The 13,734-nt window shown below is 45.3% G+C and overlaps 1 long non-coding RNA gene across 2 annotated transcripts; it reads left to right on the forward strand.

Moving 5' to 3' along the window:
• Positions 1 to 5,908: 5,908 nt before the first annotated feature.
• On the forward strand, positions 5,909 to 12,779 carry LOC138566348 (uncharacterized). 2 transcript variants are annotated; one of them, XR_011301912.1, is made up of 4 exons: positions 5,909 to 5,990; positions 9,093 to 9,256; positions 10,479 to 10,550; positions 12,714 to 12,779. It is a non-coding gene; the product is annotated as an uncharacterized lncRNA (long non-coding RNA). The 2 variants fall into 2 exon arrangements; XR_011301913.1 differs by lacking the exon at positions 5,909 to 5,990 and adding an exon at positions 6,946 to 7,028.
• Positions 12,780 to 13,734: the final 955 nt, after the last annotated feature.

Consider the following 13,734-nt stretch of genomic DNA (forward strand, 5'->3'; position numbering starts at 1 on the left):
GTGTGACAAAGAAAATGCAAGTTGTTTAAGCATTTTCATATGCATGTGGGAGGGTAGCTCAAGGGTTAAGCATTCCCATCAGACAAGGGGCTAGTCTGCACTACATAAATTTGAAACTTGGTCGGACCAACTCAGCCCTTCATCCTTCCAAGGTCAATATATTGGGCGCCAACAAATCATGGAAATCCAAAACCCTGATTATTATTGCATTTAGACATGGGAGCAATATTAATATGTCAGAGATTTCCCAGTACAAGCTTGGAAGGTGTGGATGATGAAGCTGCTCTGTAGTCGAGGTGGGATATTGGGTGACTGAACAAGCAGAGACCTGGTGGGGAATACAGAGTGGAACTGGAGGTCAAGAGAGTACTCTTTGGTGTTCTGGGCATCTTAGAGGCACTGGGGCAACTTTCTGTGGGTGTCTCTGGTACAGGATAGTCACTTTGGATGTCTCGCTGCATTGGTTGTCTGAACCCATATTAAGTCTAGGGAGGTGTCTGGCAGTTAAGAGCATCAGACAGAGGCCTCTTGATATGACTGGTTTTCCTGTTTGTTCCCTGCCACCTGCATGCATGATCTGAGTGATATCATGAGTGAAATGTCTCTGAGTGTCCGGAATGTTTGGGTTTGACTGGGTGTTCCAACCCAGGGAGTTGGAAACATGTAGACTGCATGGTGGGAGCCAGTGGGCTCTCTGTGCTTCCTTATAACTCCTTTTAAGATAATCTACCTGATGCCAACTCAACCTATGCAGTAACTGAAAGAAGAAGCTTGCTGATCCTACCTGCTGCCTCCTGAGTGATCTCACCTTGAAAAAAGATGGTGAAGAGCTGGTCTTGTGATGATCCAGGCGAAGGAAGAAGGAAGGAAGAAGGAACCAGGTACCTGTGAAGGAGAAAAAGGAGTAATTAGACTGATGCGGGGGCGGGGTGGGGGGTTGTACTTAGAAGGAGAAAAGAAAAGGAGAAAGAAAGAAGAGCCCAGAAGAGCTGTCCCACCACCCAGGGCGTGTAAGGAAGCACCAGAGAGTAGTCAGTGAGACTGTTGGCAGATGTAAAGCCAGGGTGCCTGGACTGAGGAGAAACGAAGCTCCCATGGTGAGTAAAGGAAAAGGATGCCTGGAGGCGAAGGGCTGCAATTAAACGCTCTGGTGTCACAAGGGTCACGTGGACACCCCAGGCGCTGAGCCACTGTGGCATTGAAGAAAAAGATGGTGATAGCTTTCAGACAGGCAGTAGGAAAGAGGCGTGTGTTCAGCTGACTGTGCTTTGCGCACGTTTGAGTATTTTGATGCGTCAGAACGTGTCGCTGGCTGTAAAAAGGTTAACACTGGAAAGAAGGTTGGATCTGGTGTATGGCTGCCCTAACGAATGGAGAATAGACCAAGCACCGAGAGCGAAGGAGAAGGCTGCTTGGTGTGTGCAGACAGGACAGCTTGCAGGTAAATGTACCTCATGACAACCAGAAAGTGGCAGCTGGCGTGGCTGCCGGCCTGGAGCTCTGCTTTGCTCGCCGGCGGGATCGGCTATCATGACGCCGCAGATTACTGAAGGGTGTGTCGGCGATCATTGGAATGCTGTGGCCCGCGGTGGCGTGCGCAGTTCGATATCTTGGTGCGACAGCGGGAATAAAGGTGGGGAAAGGGACGCTTAAAACGTTCAGCCGTCCTGGTGCGTGTGGAGAGGAGGTCACCAGGGTCGGACGCCCGCAGAGGAGGTTTCTGTAGTGGCGCACAGAAGCAGGCAAAGTCGGGGTTCTTCAAGGATGATGAATGCCGTAAAGATCTGAGGCAAACGGAAACTCATTTCTTTTTGTTGGGCTTCAGTAGGAAAGCTATTTTGGACAATGGTCGCTGATCTGTTCCCTTCCGCTCGGTGAAATACATCCACCAGAGTCTCGAACATTGCCCTATTAGAATGTAGTGGTTGGTGACTGGTGACGGGGACTTGAACGACATTGCCGTGTTTTTAGTTGATTATTAAATGTGTCCCGTGGCATTGCGGTGCCTATGCTGCACAGTGCTTACTACCCAGGTCTAAAAGGATGACTTTAGAGATAATCCTGGAGTCATCCGATGATCATCGAACTACATTAGAAGTCATTCCCACATCATCAGAAGTCATCAGGCTGTTAAAGTCATCAGCAAATGTCTCCAAATGGTGGGTGATGATTTGGAGATGAGCTTAGGATGACTTGCTGATGATGCCAAGATCATCCGTATTTTAGAAAACTTTGTTCCTGATGATTTTAGGATGACTTGCCGATTACTTCAAAAGCATCACCTTGTTTGCCCCTGATGATTTGGGGATGATTCTGGGATGACCTGCCGATTACTTCAAGAGCATCACCTTGTTTGTCCCTGTTGATTTGGGGATGATCCTGGGATGGCCTACTGATACTCCAAGAGCATCGCCATGAAACATGTTTGTTCTTGATGATTTGGGGATGGCTAACTGATTTCTTAAGAGCATCAGAGTTTGTAGGATGATTTGCGGACTAATACTGATTGTCAGTCAGCTTTTGCTTAGTTGCCCTTGTGCTGAATGATTTTCAAATGCTTTGCTAAGCACACCTATTTGACTATGTTGGGCGACAATTGGAAGCCACAGGCCTACACATAGCATGCACCCCCTGGGTGAGAGTCCTTTGCCATCCCAGTCAAAAGCAGGCCTCCAGCACCCTCAAAATCCCCAATGTGGCAAGGGTAAAGCTTGAGACTATGTTGGGCAAAAATGGAAGCCACAGGCCTTGACATACCATGCACCTCCTGGGTAAGAATCCTTTACCATCCCAGTCAGAACCAGGCACCCAGCACCCTCAAAATCCCCAATGTGGCACAGATAAAGCTTGAGACTATGTTGGGCGAAAATGGAAGCCACAGGCCTTAACATAGCATGCCCCCCTACCCCCCGGGTGAGAATCCTTTGCCATCCAAATTGTTTTAAAAAGGCATCCAGCAACCTCAAAATCCCCAATGTGGGAAGGGTAAAGCTTGAGACTATGTTGGGCAAAAATAGAAGCCACAGGCCTTAACATAGCATGCACCCCCTGGGTGAGAATCCTTTGCCATCCCAGTCAAAAGCAGGCACCCAGCACCCTCAAAATCCCCAATGTGGCAGGGGTAAAGCTTGTGACCAAGCCTCTCACCTGTCCCTGTCATATAATTCAATGGACTCTCACCCGTCCAAAACAAAATCATCTGCTTTCACCTGCCTTGGGGCTCTGAAAGGTTGAGAGGCATATGGCTTGGGTGGTGGAGTTGCTGTTGGCAAGGTGGGCGGTGTGGGTCGTTCAGAGCAATGCAAGGTGATGTTGGGAAGTACGGGTCGGTGAGTTACTGCAGACCTGCCTACATTTGAAACCTGCCTACATTTGAGACCTCAAGAAGTGCTTGAAAAACCAGAGGATGGGAGGGGGGAGGGGGCACCTGGAGGTCCTGGAGGTTAGGCAAATCTGATTTTACTGGGGTAGCTACTTGGGGCAATGGGGTCAGCTGCTGTGGTGAGGTAGGGTGTTTGGGTTGCCTAAGTGAGCTGCTGTGGTGAGATTGGTGGTGGTGGCATAATATATGTATATAGAGAATTTTGCCTCTGAGCTATCCTCCCGGCCCATGAGGTTGTGTGGTGGGTCTGGGTGATCGATTTGCTTGTGTTAAATGCCAAGTGTGGTATATCAGGAGAGCCACTGGTGAAGCCCAGGAGGAGAGTAGTCTGAACCCAGAATTTTCACTTGTGTGGTTCCCTGCACTGGAAAGGGAGATATCAGGACCATATGGGAGGCAAGGAAACATTTGAGCAATACCATGATTGAGGCCTTTTTAGAATTGTGTTCCCTACAAAATAATTCACTCCCAGGTACCTCAAATTTTGTCAGCCTAGAAACAGCAAGATCTAAATGATTTTCCCATGATAAGACTTTTTAGGCAAGTGGCGAAATCAGGACTGGAGTCCAGTCTTGCAATTGAAGTACTTAACCACATATCTACCCATCTGCAGTTTGTGGACATGGTTGGGTTTTGATGGAGATGACTTAAAAAGGATGCAAATCACATGATAAAGCAAGCTGACAAACATAACCTTTGTGATATTTTTCCTCATATGTTGTCACTTGTGATTTGTGCGACTCCTGCACCAGATGTGATACTTTAGACTCTTAGTTATTTAAATCATGAATGGTTTTATTTTTCATGTATTATTTTCATACATTCCAGTCATCTAAGTTTACATGAAAACACTTTTATTCTGCCAACACGTGTTTCACCACAGCTTTTAGCCGTGGTTCCTCAGGAGAGATTCCTTTCTTTTTTTCTGAAAAATAGTCGTTTTTTGATTTCAAAACTTGAAAAGTGGGTTTCTTTTATGCCAAATTGATAAATCTTAATCTTCTTGTTATTTGCCAGGTCCGATTGCCTTAAGCATGCTCGCCGGGATCACCTTTGTGATAATAAGGTCACCTACTTTTAGTCATTGTTTGATGGAGGCATGCAGCTGGTTAATAAAGAGGATTTCATTTAACTGTGCTGCTCATAACAAAGCAAGTTTTTTTCTTCTCCCCTTAATTGCACTGGTAAAACTGCAGAATCGCCGTCAGGCCTATTTGCTGTGTCTGAACTGTTAAATGTATATTACACACTTACTTGTCTCAGAATTTCAAGGGCACTGAGCGACTTTTGTTTTTTCACCATGTTCCCACCCTCCTTGAGCACTTCCCGGTGTATAGGCGCTATATAAATAAACAATACAATACAATAGATGGTCAGCCAGAGGGAGCTGAAACATTAAATCCCCACTGAAAAGCTACAATTCCTTCTTTTTATTGTAACATAGTGTGTGTGTGTGTGTTCTCTATGTTTATGATATTGTCTCTTTTGAGACGCACCCACACCGTTTATGTGTGCTTGCTTTTTTTGGATTATTTTGATGGGAGTCAGGGGCTTGTTTCAGAAAGAGATGCAGCTTGTTTTTTCCTTCTGACCGGAAACACGTATAAATAACACATCATTATCATTATCTGTGGGCACACGTCCTGATCTGCATGTAATGGCACTGCCTCTGTGAGCACCCAGGGCGCATCTGCGAGCACATACTAACGCTCTAACTGCTAACTTACTCCCAGACCCTACCTCTTTTGACCATCAAAACCCTTATTACTCTTCCGATCTCCCACTTCATCTTCGTCCTCTTGACCTCTCTAATTGCCCCTCTCTGTCCATTTGTACTCGAATCTAAAGCCTGCATATATATATATCCTGCATTACATCCTCCAGGGATTTCTTTGTGACGGCTCTATCAAGCAATAGCATCAAACTTCACACTGTAAACGCCTGCCAGTGCAATTTCTAAACAGTCTTCTGAGATGTAATGCCTTAATCAGAGTTGTAAAAGCTAATCTGGTTTAACAAAAATGTCTTAGCCAAGTGTGCCTTCAGCCACTTGATTTATAAGAAGCTTGCATGTTTGCGCTGAAGTCCTGTTAAAACGCGTATTGACAAAGACAAGAGTTTTTGGCTTTTTTATAGGCATTATATAGATAATTGTCTCACATTAATATCATATTTCCGTTTACTTACACTATATTGGATGAAATAGTTGCACGTTGTTAGGCAATGTGGCACAACACAAGGCAAGACACCAACGGACCGCAAAAGCGCAAGCTATTTTGGTGAATGGTGAAATGATATGATTATACCAAGTGTCAGAAAAATAAAATGCATTTTATTAAGTCATTTTTTATTGTAATATGGTATGTCTATGTTTTCTATATGTTTATGAAAAATTGTGCTATGTTGCTTACTTTTGAAACCCATCCAAAGCGTTTCTGGTGCTTTCTTTTTCTGCTTTTTTGGATGGGAGTTAGTTTGTTTTGGGCTTTTTTCAGAAGGACATGCGGTTTGTTTTTCCATTCCGACTTCCGGCCTGGCAACAATTGCAGCAATGGCGAATGATGAGGAATCGAGCGTGGGCCGGCGCTTGAACATCACAAGCCTTAAGGTAAGGATCGGGGAGTTGAGCACCTTTCTAGGCTCGTTTATTTCATAGCTATTGCACGTGTCTCTCCGCACACGAGGCTAGCTTGATTTATGAGCTGGCCTTTTAATCCAGTCACCATGTGTGCCTTCTAGTTTACAAGCTGCACTCCCCTGGAGATCCCGTTCTCTCCAAAGTAGGCTATCCAGTTGCTCCTCCTCAGAGGCGTTCTTTCTTTTCCTGTTCCCTGCAGTTTCGCGTTGCAAGTACTCGCTTCCCAGCTCTCTGATTTAGACGCTGTTCCTCCTCAGAGGCGTTCTTCCTTTCTTTTCCAGTTCACTGTAGTCTCGCGTGAAGTGCTCGCTTCCCAGCTCTGATTTAGACGCGTTTTCCCTGCCTTCTCTCCTCTTCCGGCTGCCTTCAAATCAACAAATGAGCTCATAAAATGCAGCTTGTAAACTAGAAGGGACGACTGGATTAACAGATGTCACATACACGTTTCAGAACAGTCAGGATAGCTGATAATGCATTGACGATTTCAGCAGTATACCTTCAGCATGTAAACAAAGTACATTTTGATCCTCCTTGTATGGGAGACGAGTGGTTAAAAACATCAGGTTCAACTGAACTAACGCACGGACACTACAAACAGGAAACGAAACAGAATTAGCATTTACCAAAACGCGAGGAAAGTACATTTTCTCGCTGGTTTTGCTAGTTTTTAGCACGCTTCAATACGTCTAGCGGGTTACGGCTATAAGTTGAATAATAGGTGTTATAAAGCATTCTGAGCACTGTATCTTATTGAGCTCATTTGTTGTTTTGAAGGCCTCGGGAAGTGGAGAGAAGGCAGCGAACACGCGTCCAAACCAGAGCTGGGAAGCGAGCACTTGCAACGCGAAACTGCAGGGAAGAGTAAAAGAAAAGAAGAACGTCTCTGAGGAGGAGCAACTGGATTAGCCTACTTTGGAGAGAACGGGATCATCAGGGGAGTGAAGCCTGTAAACTAGAAGGCACACATGGTGACTGGATTAACAGATGGCAAATACACGTTCCAGAACAGTAAGGAAAGCTGATAATGCATTGAAGATTTCAGCAGTATACCTTCAGCCTGTAAACAAAGTACATTTTGATCCCCCTTGTATGGGAGACGAGTGGTTAAAAACATCAGGTTCGACAGAACAAACGCACGTACTGTACAAACAGGAAACACAACAGAATTAGCATTTACCAAAACGCGAGGAAAGTACATTTTCTAGCTGTTTTTGCTAGTTTTTAGCACGTTTCAATACGTCTAGCGGGTTACGGCTATAAGTTGAATAATGGGTGTTATAAAGCATTCTGAGCACTGTGTATCTTTTGGAGCTCATTTGTTGTTTTGAAGGCAGCGGGAAGAGGAGAGAAGGCAGGGAACTCGGGTCTAAATTAGAGGTCCGAGACCAGAAAATCCAGAGTATTCGCTGCAGTGTGTAGGGCCAGAGTTGCAGATTTCGTTAGAGTCCAGGTCAGGAACCTGTAGGTTAATGGAAGAAGAAAGCCGAAGAAGGGAGAGACGTGCCAGCTCAAAGGTACCCTTTGTGTGCTCTAGCTCCCGGCAGGCGCCGTGGAATGGCTCGGCTTTCCTGGGGCGGGTAGGTAACGAAGCGTGCATGGAGCTGAAGAGTTGCTTGTGGATTTCTGTTTTGCTTTTTACATGCTATACCCATCTCCAGATGTAAAAAGCAATACTGGAAATCACAGCAAACAAAGCGTCCTGGAATTCGCAAAAGGTAATTGTGTCAGCTGCCCGCAACACATTCAAACGCTCGTGCTGTTTTGCCGAACCTAATGGTGGCAGTTCTGAACTCTATAGCAAGCAACCCTTCTGCTAGATAATCACGGGACAAAATTATGTTTATGATGTCTCAGTTATGATTGGTTACATCAGGTAATCTTTTTACATCAACGATATCCGACCAAATAAATGATAAGCACCCTTTCCTGTGTCTCCACCAAAGCACACATGTATTTTTAAGCGAGTTAGCCTCCTCCCTAGTTCACGAATTAAGTTTGGGCAAATAGGTCATTTAAACAGTTCTTCTCAATAAGGAATTTATTGATAATCCAATTATTTTGGTGGGGGCTTGTTTTGTTTGAATACAGGCTCTCTAGATGTCTGGTTCATGTACCCTTGAAACAACTACTGCAACACCAGTGCCACTATCCACCCCTGCTTGGTATATTTTCCCGTGGGCACCTCGTTAGAAACTGTAAGAGATGAGTGATTGACCTGCTGACTAGACATTTTGGCAGTTGTACGACAGGCTTATATCTTTTGCCGAGATCAACAATACATGTGCAATTTGCTGGCACTTTATTTTGTACCTCCATATCATTAATCCGTCCCTGGATTGGACTAAAACCAAATTTCGGTTTATTCATTTTAATTGTTTGGCAACAAAAGCAAGGTCCCCCCTTAGAGGTGAGATTGATTCTTGCAAGGCAACACAATTGTTTAATCAGTTATCAGTTGATCAGTTGAATGGTATCCACTACAGAGTGCAATTTGCTTTCTCACTTTGAGAACATTCAGACATATAATTACTAATTTTGCTACAGCCGGTAAGATAGCTCAGTGGGTTAAACTCTCCTCCCTCTCCCCCGTCACACCTGATGAGGTCTCTAGACAAGTCCTGGTACCTGTCACCCACCCAAAACTGCCTGCGGGCCACCCCTTGCACTGGGGTACCATACAGTTGCCCCCCCCTCTTTTTCTTCATGCACTTATCAGGCATAACCCGTCTGCTCCCCTAACCCAGCACTTGCCTTAACCCAGCACTTGCCACTTGCTGGCTGCACTGCCACTGTTTGTTGCATAATGTATCTGTTTCTACTCTGCTCCACACTTCCCGCCCCCTCAATGCACTTTTCCCCTTTCCCTCTCCCATGCACTTGCGCGTTCTCAATGTCACTGGGCCTAGTAAGATTGTTGTTTTTGTTCCCCCCTTGCTCAAATAGCATGCATTACTAGTTGCTATTTTTCATAAAGTTTATATCAGCGAATAGTTGAAATTAAATATCTGTTTTCAAATTTAGAAAACTATTTTGTGCCTTGCATTGGGTATTTAACATTTGGGTGTCTTTCAGACCACCGATACCATTCAGTGCTTGGGAAGAGAGGATTTGCAGTTTATTACTGATGACTTGCGTGGCAATGATTCGTGCCTTTTTTGATACTGTAGAACTGGACCACGACGGAAAAGATGCGATTATGAAAAAGGATTACTCTGTAACAATTGTATTATCGGGTGGTAAGTTGTTGTGAGTCACTAGTTGATACTATGCCGGCCATCAGAATCTCTCGTAGCTTCTCAAGGTGTATTTCAATAATGCAAGGGGTATTTGTTAAGAATCATATAGGAATGTTTATGATGAGTTGATTTGTGTAGCGCACCACCACCATTATTACAGTCCCCGGTGCTCACGTGCCCCAGGACATAGCCCATTGTGAAGAAGACATGAGCAGTGTCTTGAGGGGGGAGCAAGTACAATGGGAGTTTCTGGAGTTAAAGAGGATTTAAAGAGGATTTAAATGTTTGGGGAAATCCAGTAGCAATCCACTTTCAATCCAGATTTTTTTGGTAGGGTTATGTTTTCGATATTATCGGCAGAAGTGCTTTTTCCGAGGCTCGATCACCTTAAAAACGGACAGATGTCACGGTTCAGCGTACTTTACTCAGTACATACACAGCACCTATTTTGCGCTTAGTAAAGGTAAAATACAAAACACAAGGTGGGTGCACGCCTGGTGAGGGGGTTTTCTGGGCTGTGCAGAAGCCCCAGTGCTAGCCAGCAGCGCGGGTATACTAGGACAGATGCGGTGCTTCTGAAATTCAAAGGCTGCATTTCATTTGTGTCAGCCTGGACAGCGGGGATGGCTACTGTTAAACTCTTCAAATGTTAAAGAGCACGTGGACAGCTGCCCCTCTCAGGCTGTGGCTCTTAAGTGCCCCTGCAGTCAGGGGCAAGGTGCCTGCCTGCATGGTCCAGGGACGGCTCCAAACCAGGGAGACTTCTCATTATCATGCCCTCCTGACCACCAGACTCAGTGCCCCCTGCCGAGATACTCATCCTCGTGCCCACAATAACACAGCATTCTGTAGGATGTGTTCAACCTGGCAAGATGCCTCTATCAGGGTGTGTATTTTGCGGGCGGCAAGTGGTGCAGTGGCCAGTCTGCCAGCGTGCTGGCTCTGGACCAAGCAGACCGAGTCTAGTCCTAGCTTCTCCACTTCAACTCGGTGTGATCCTTGTCAAATCACTTTCAGATCCTTTTTCTGCCAACATTGGAACTAGTGCCTTGTTTCGAAAAGACCGTTTCTGTGCGCTATGCATGTTTGCTCAGGTTTGCCTTGTGATGTACAAAACAGGTAAAGCCGATCAAAATAATGGCGTGAGGTTGAATTGGAGGGGGCGAAGCTGGTTCTGCTGATATGTGCGCCCACTTGACCTGTTTTTCCTTCCCTCCCACAGCCCCTCCTGTGTTACAGAAGGACTGGACCACCCACCGAGGAGGGAGAGGAGCCATGAAGCTGCTACTGGGTGGTGAGAGCGCTTTCTATTTTAATTCTCCACCAGGGCAAGCATACCTACTATGCGCCCCCTCCCCCAGGGGACAGGAATAACGCACCCAGGGGCAAGGGGTGGGAGTTTCAGAGATGGGGGACGTGGTTACTTCCCTTTTGAACAAACACACACATGTTCGTGTCATGCCAGTGTATACATTTGCAAACCAGAAACTAGCCTGCTTCTCGCCGCTTAAGTGATTGGTGTCGCTGAGGGCGTCTCTAAACTCAATAACATTCACACCATCAACCTCAGAATAAGGAAATCCTAAAACGGAGCTCAAGCCAGTTGTTTGAACGTAAATCTCTTTTCACAGGTGCTCAACCAACTGAGCTATTCACCGTGTCTGTCAAATCATGGAGTCTGCTGGCCAATAATACGCATTAGCCGAGTCAGGGCTTTGTTCCAGAGTGGAGCAAGCAACCTCATGCGGCGCCCGTGAACACCACATCAATTCTTGACATAGTGCTCGGCTTGACCTGAAGGGAACTTCAGGGGCGACGCAGCCCCCAAACTCATCCCGTTAAAAGCCCTGCCACTGTATCAGCAGCTGTGATTCTGTATGAGATAAATGAGCCAAACAAGAAAAATGGCTCACAAACAGCTAGACGTCTTTTCCTTTCCGCAGTTTAGGGTTCCTTTCATGGTGTAGTGGGTTAATGCACCTGCTGCAGGTATCCGTCAAACAGGTTGAGAGTCACATCTGCCTGCCTCTACTCTCCGCCCTCTGCAATTTATCCAGAAGGACTGCGAGACTTGTCCTTGGCCTCAAGCCCAGGGATCGTATCTCTCCAGGACTGAAATCTCTGCACTGGCTCGAGGTGGCTGCAAGGATTAAGTTGAACACCCTCTGCATTGTCCACAAGGCCTTCTTGGGCCTGGGGCCGCAATACCTTCAACTTTCTCTTCCCAAAAATCTTCCTTCTCAAGCTCTTCGATCATCCGCCTCCAACTCCCTCAGGGTCTGTCGCTTCTCCAAGCAACGAGTTGGTGGTAGATCTCTCTCCTCGGCAGTGGCCTCCTTCTGAAACGGCCTTCCTGCTTCCCTGAAACTTGAGGAGAACCATCTCCAGTTCCGGAAGCACCTCAAAACCTCCCCCCCCCCATCCCCTGCTGAAACTGCACTGGCTACCTGGCCACCCTTTGTGACCTTGGGCCTAGGCCCCGCCATTTACACACCTGCACTGGCAACCCCCGCACCTGGGAACTGTATTCTGTATCCCTACAGTCCCCCACCAGCACTTATGTCTGCTCTTACCCTGCACTTGCCATCATCCCGCCTTTATTTTTCTTATTTATTCTATTATCCCATGTACTGCACTTTTTCCCCCTCTCCCATGTACTGCACTTTTCCCCTCTCCCTTTCCCTCGCACTTTTCCCCTTCCCATGCACTTGTGCGATCTGAATGACACCTGGCCTAGTAAGATCGTTGTCTGTCTTCCCTCTGTTCCCCCTCCCCTGCCTCGTCGCATTTCGAACACTTGTGTATAGACGCGTTATAAATGCCATATATCATTTGCAAAGAAAGTAGGATGGATAAAGAAAACAAGAGTGAACTCTTGGGAGGAAGTAGTCTGTTACTCCAATGCAAATATGCTACCTTTTTTAAGAAGAGTATCTCAAATTTGTATTTCTTTTAACATGTTTTTTTTTCTTGGTTTTTTTAATACTTTTTGGCCCCTTCAACTGCATAGAGGAAGTTATCGAGTAGCCGGGTGGGTGGCAGAGGTTGTGCAGATGGGAGTGTGAGTGTGGGTACAAGATATGTGCGCGTTGTTGGTAGATATGTATCGGGGTGTAAGAATGGTATGGGCAAAAGGGGAGGTAGTTAATTAGCAAAGGGTTTGAAAGACTATTTCCCCATTTTCACTCATGCCTTCTATTTCTAACTGATATAAATCAATATAGCTACACTAAAGACCATAAAATTCTGAATGCAGCCACAGAAAACCATAATTCATTTTCAGTTCAAATCTATCTTTAAGCCCGTTTCATCCTTTGTGTACAAATGCATTTAAATGTAGTGATGCATTTGTAAATTGACATTTTAACATTAATCTGGTATGTATTCTACAATAAGGAATTTAACAATGCCTATTCAGATGTCCATTTAGGTTCATATATCCTTTCTTTTTTTGTAGAATCTTTGAGATCTGTCTGCAAGGCTAACAGTTGGCCTACTATGGACGGCTGGGTGATAAGGAAGACTCTGCGTTTTGAAATGCAGGATCGATGATATTTGTTGGTATTTTTTCAAACCTATTCATTCTTATGGAATACAGCTATGCTGTTAAACCGAATTTGTTGAATAAAAAAATGCTGAACACTTTCTGAGCCTATGTTTGATTGAAGATATCTTATAACAAGAGCAATACTATATTAAAATATCAACAATTTATAGCTGCTACAATCATAATATGAACTGGGTAATTGTTAGCTGCTCTTATTGATATTCGGTGAAGTGACTGGCGGCAGTCTGTCATGCGGGTAGACCTTTAACAGATTCTGTGTAGGCTGCTGGAAGAGTGTATTTTAGTGCAGTGCTTTGCAATTGTGGGAGTTTATTGGGGGTGAGGCCATGCTGGCTAGAGGTGAGAATTGAAATGAGGGAGCTTACAGGTTGGTTTGTGACCTGGGAAGTGGGGGTGTTTGTAGTTGTGTGCACTAAATCGAGGGAACTTAGTTAACGGGTGCTCTAGCAAAGATGAAGTGACACCTGCAAAATTCCATATAATTTTTTTTTCCCTGAAAACTATCTAGAAGTCTAACTAGAGTCATTGTAAAGTAATGCCACCAATGTTACTCAAAAGGGATACATCCTGGGGTAATCCAACCCCTTTTCCTAAATCTTTTGGAAGCATCTTGAAATCATTAAAACTCATCCTGGAGTAGTCTGCATTAATCATTTACAATTCAGAACCCATCCTAAAGTTATCATGGAACCATCCTGGAGTAATCCCCACCCATCCTAGAGTTGTCATGGAGCCATCCAAGCGTAATACGAAGTCATCCGGGAGTAATACAAACTCATCCTTAAGTTGTCGTGGAGTCATCCTGAAGTTGTCATGAAGTCATCCTGGAGTTGTCTTGGAGTATTCCGAAGTCATCCTCGAGTAATCCCAACTCATCCTGAAGTCATCCTGGAGTAATCCCAACTCATCC

Source organism: Ambystoma mexicanum, chromosome 2p, assembly GCF_040938575.1.
Source record: "Ambystoma mexicanum isolate Mex_15411 chromosome 2p, UKY_AmexF1_1, whole genome shotgun sequence".
In the NCBI taxonomy this organism is placed as follows: domain Eukaryota; kingdom Metazoa; phylum Chordata; class Amphibia; order Caudata; family Ambystomatidae; genus Ambystoma; species Ambystoma mexicanum.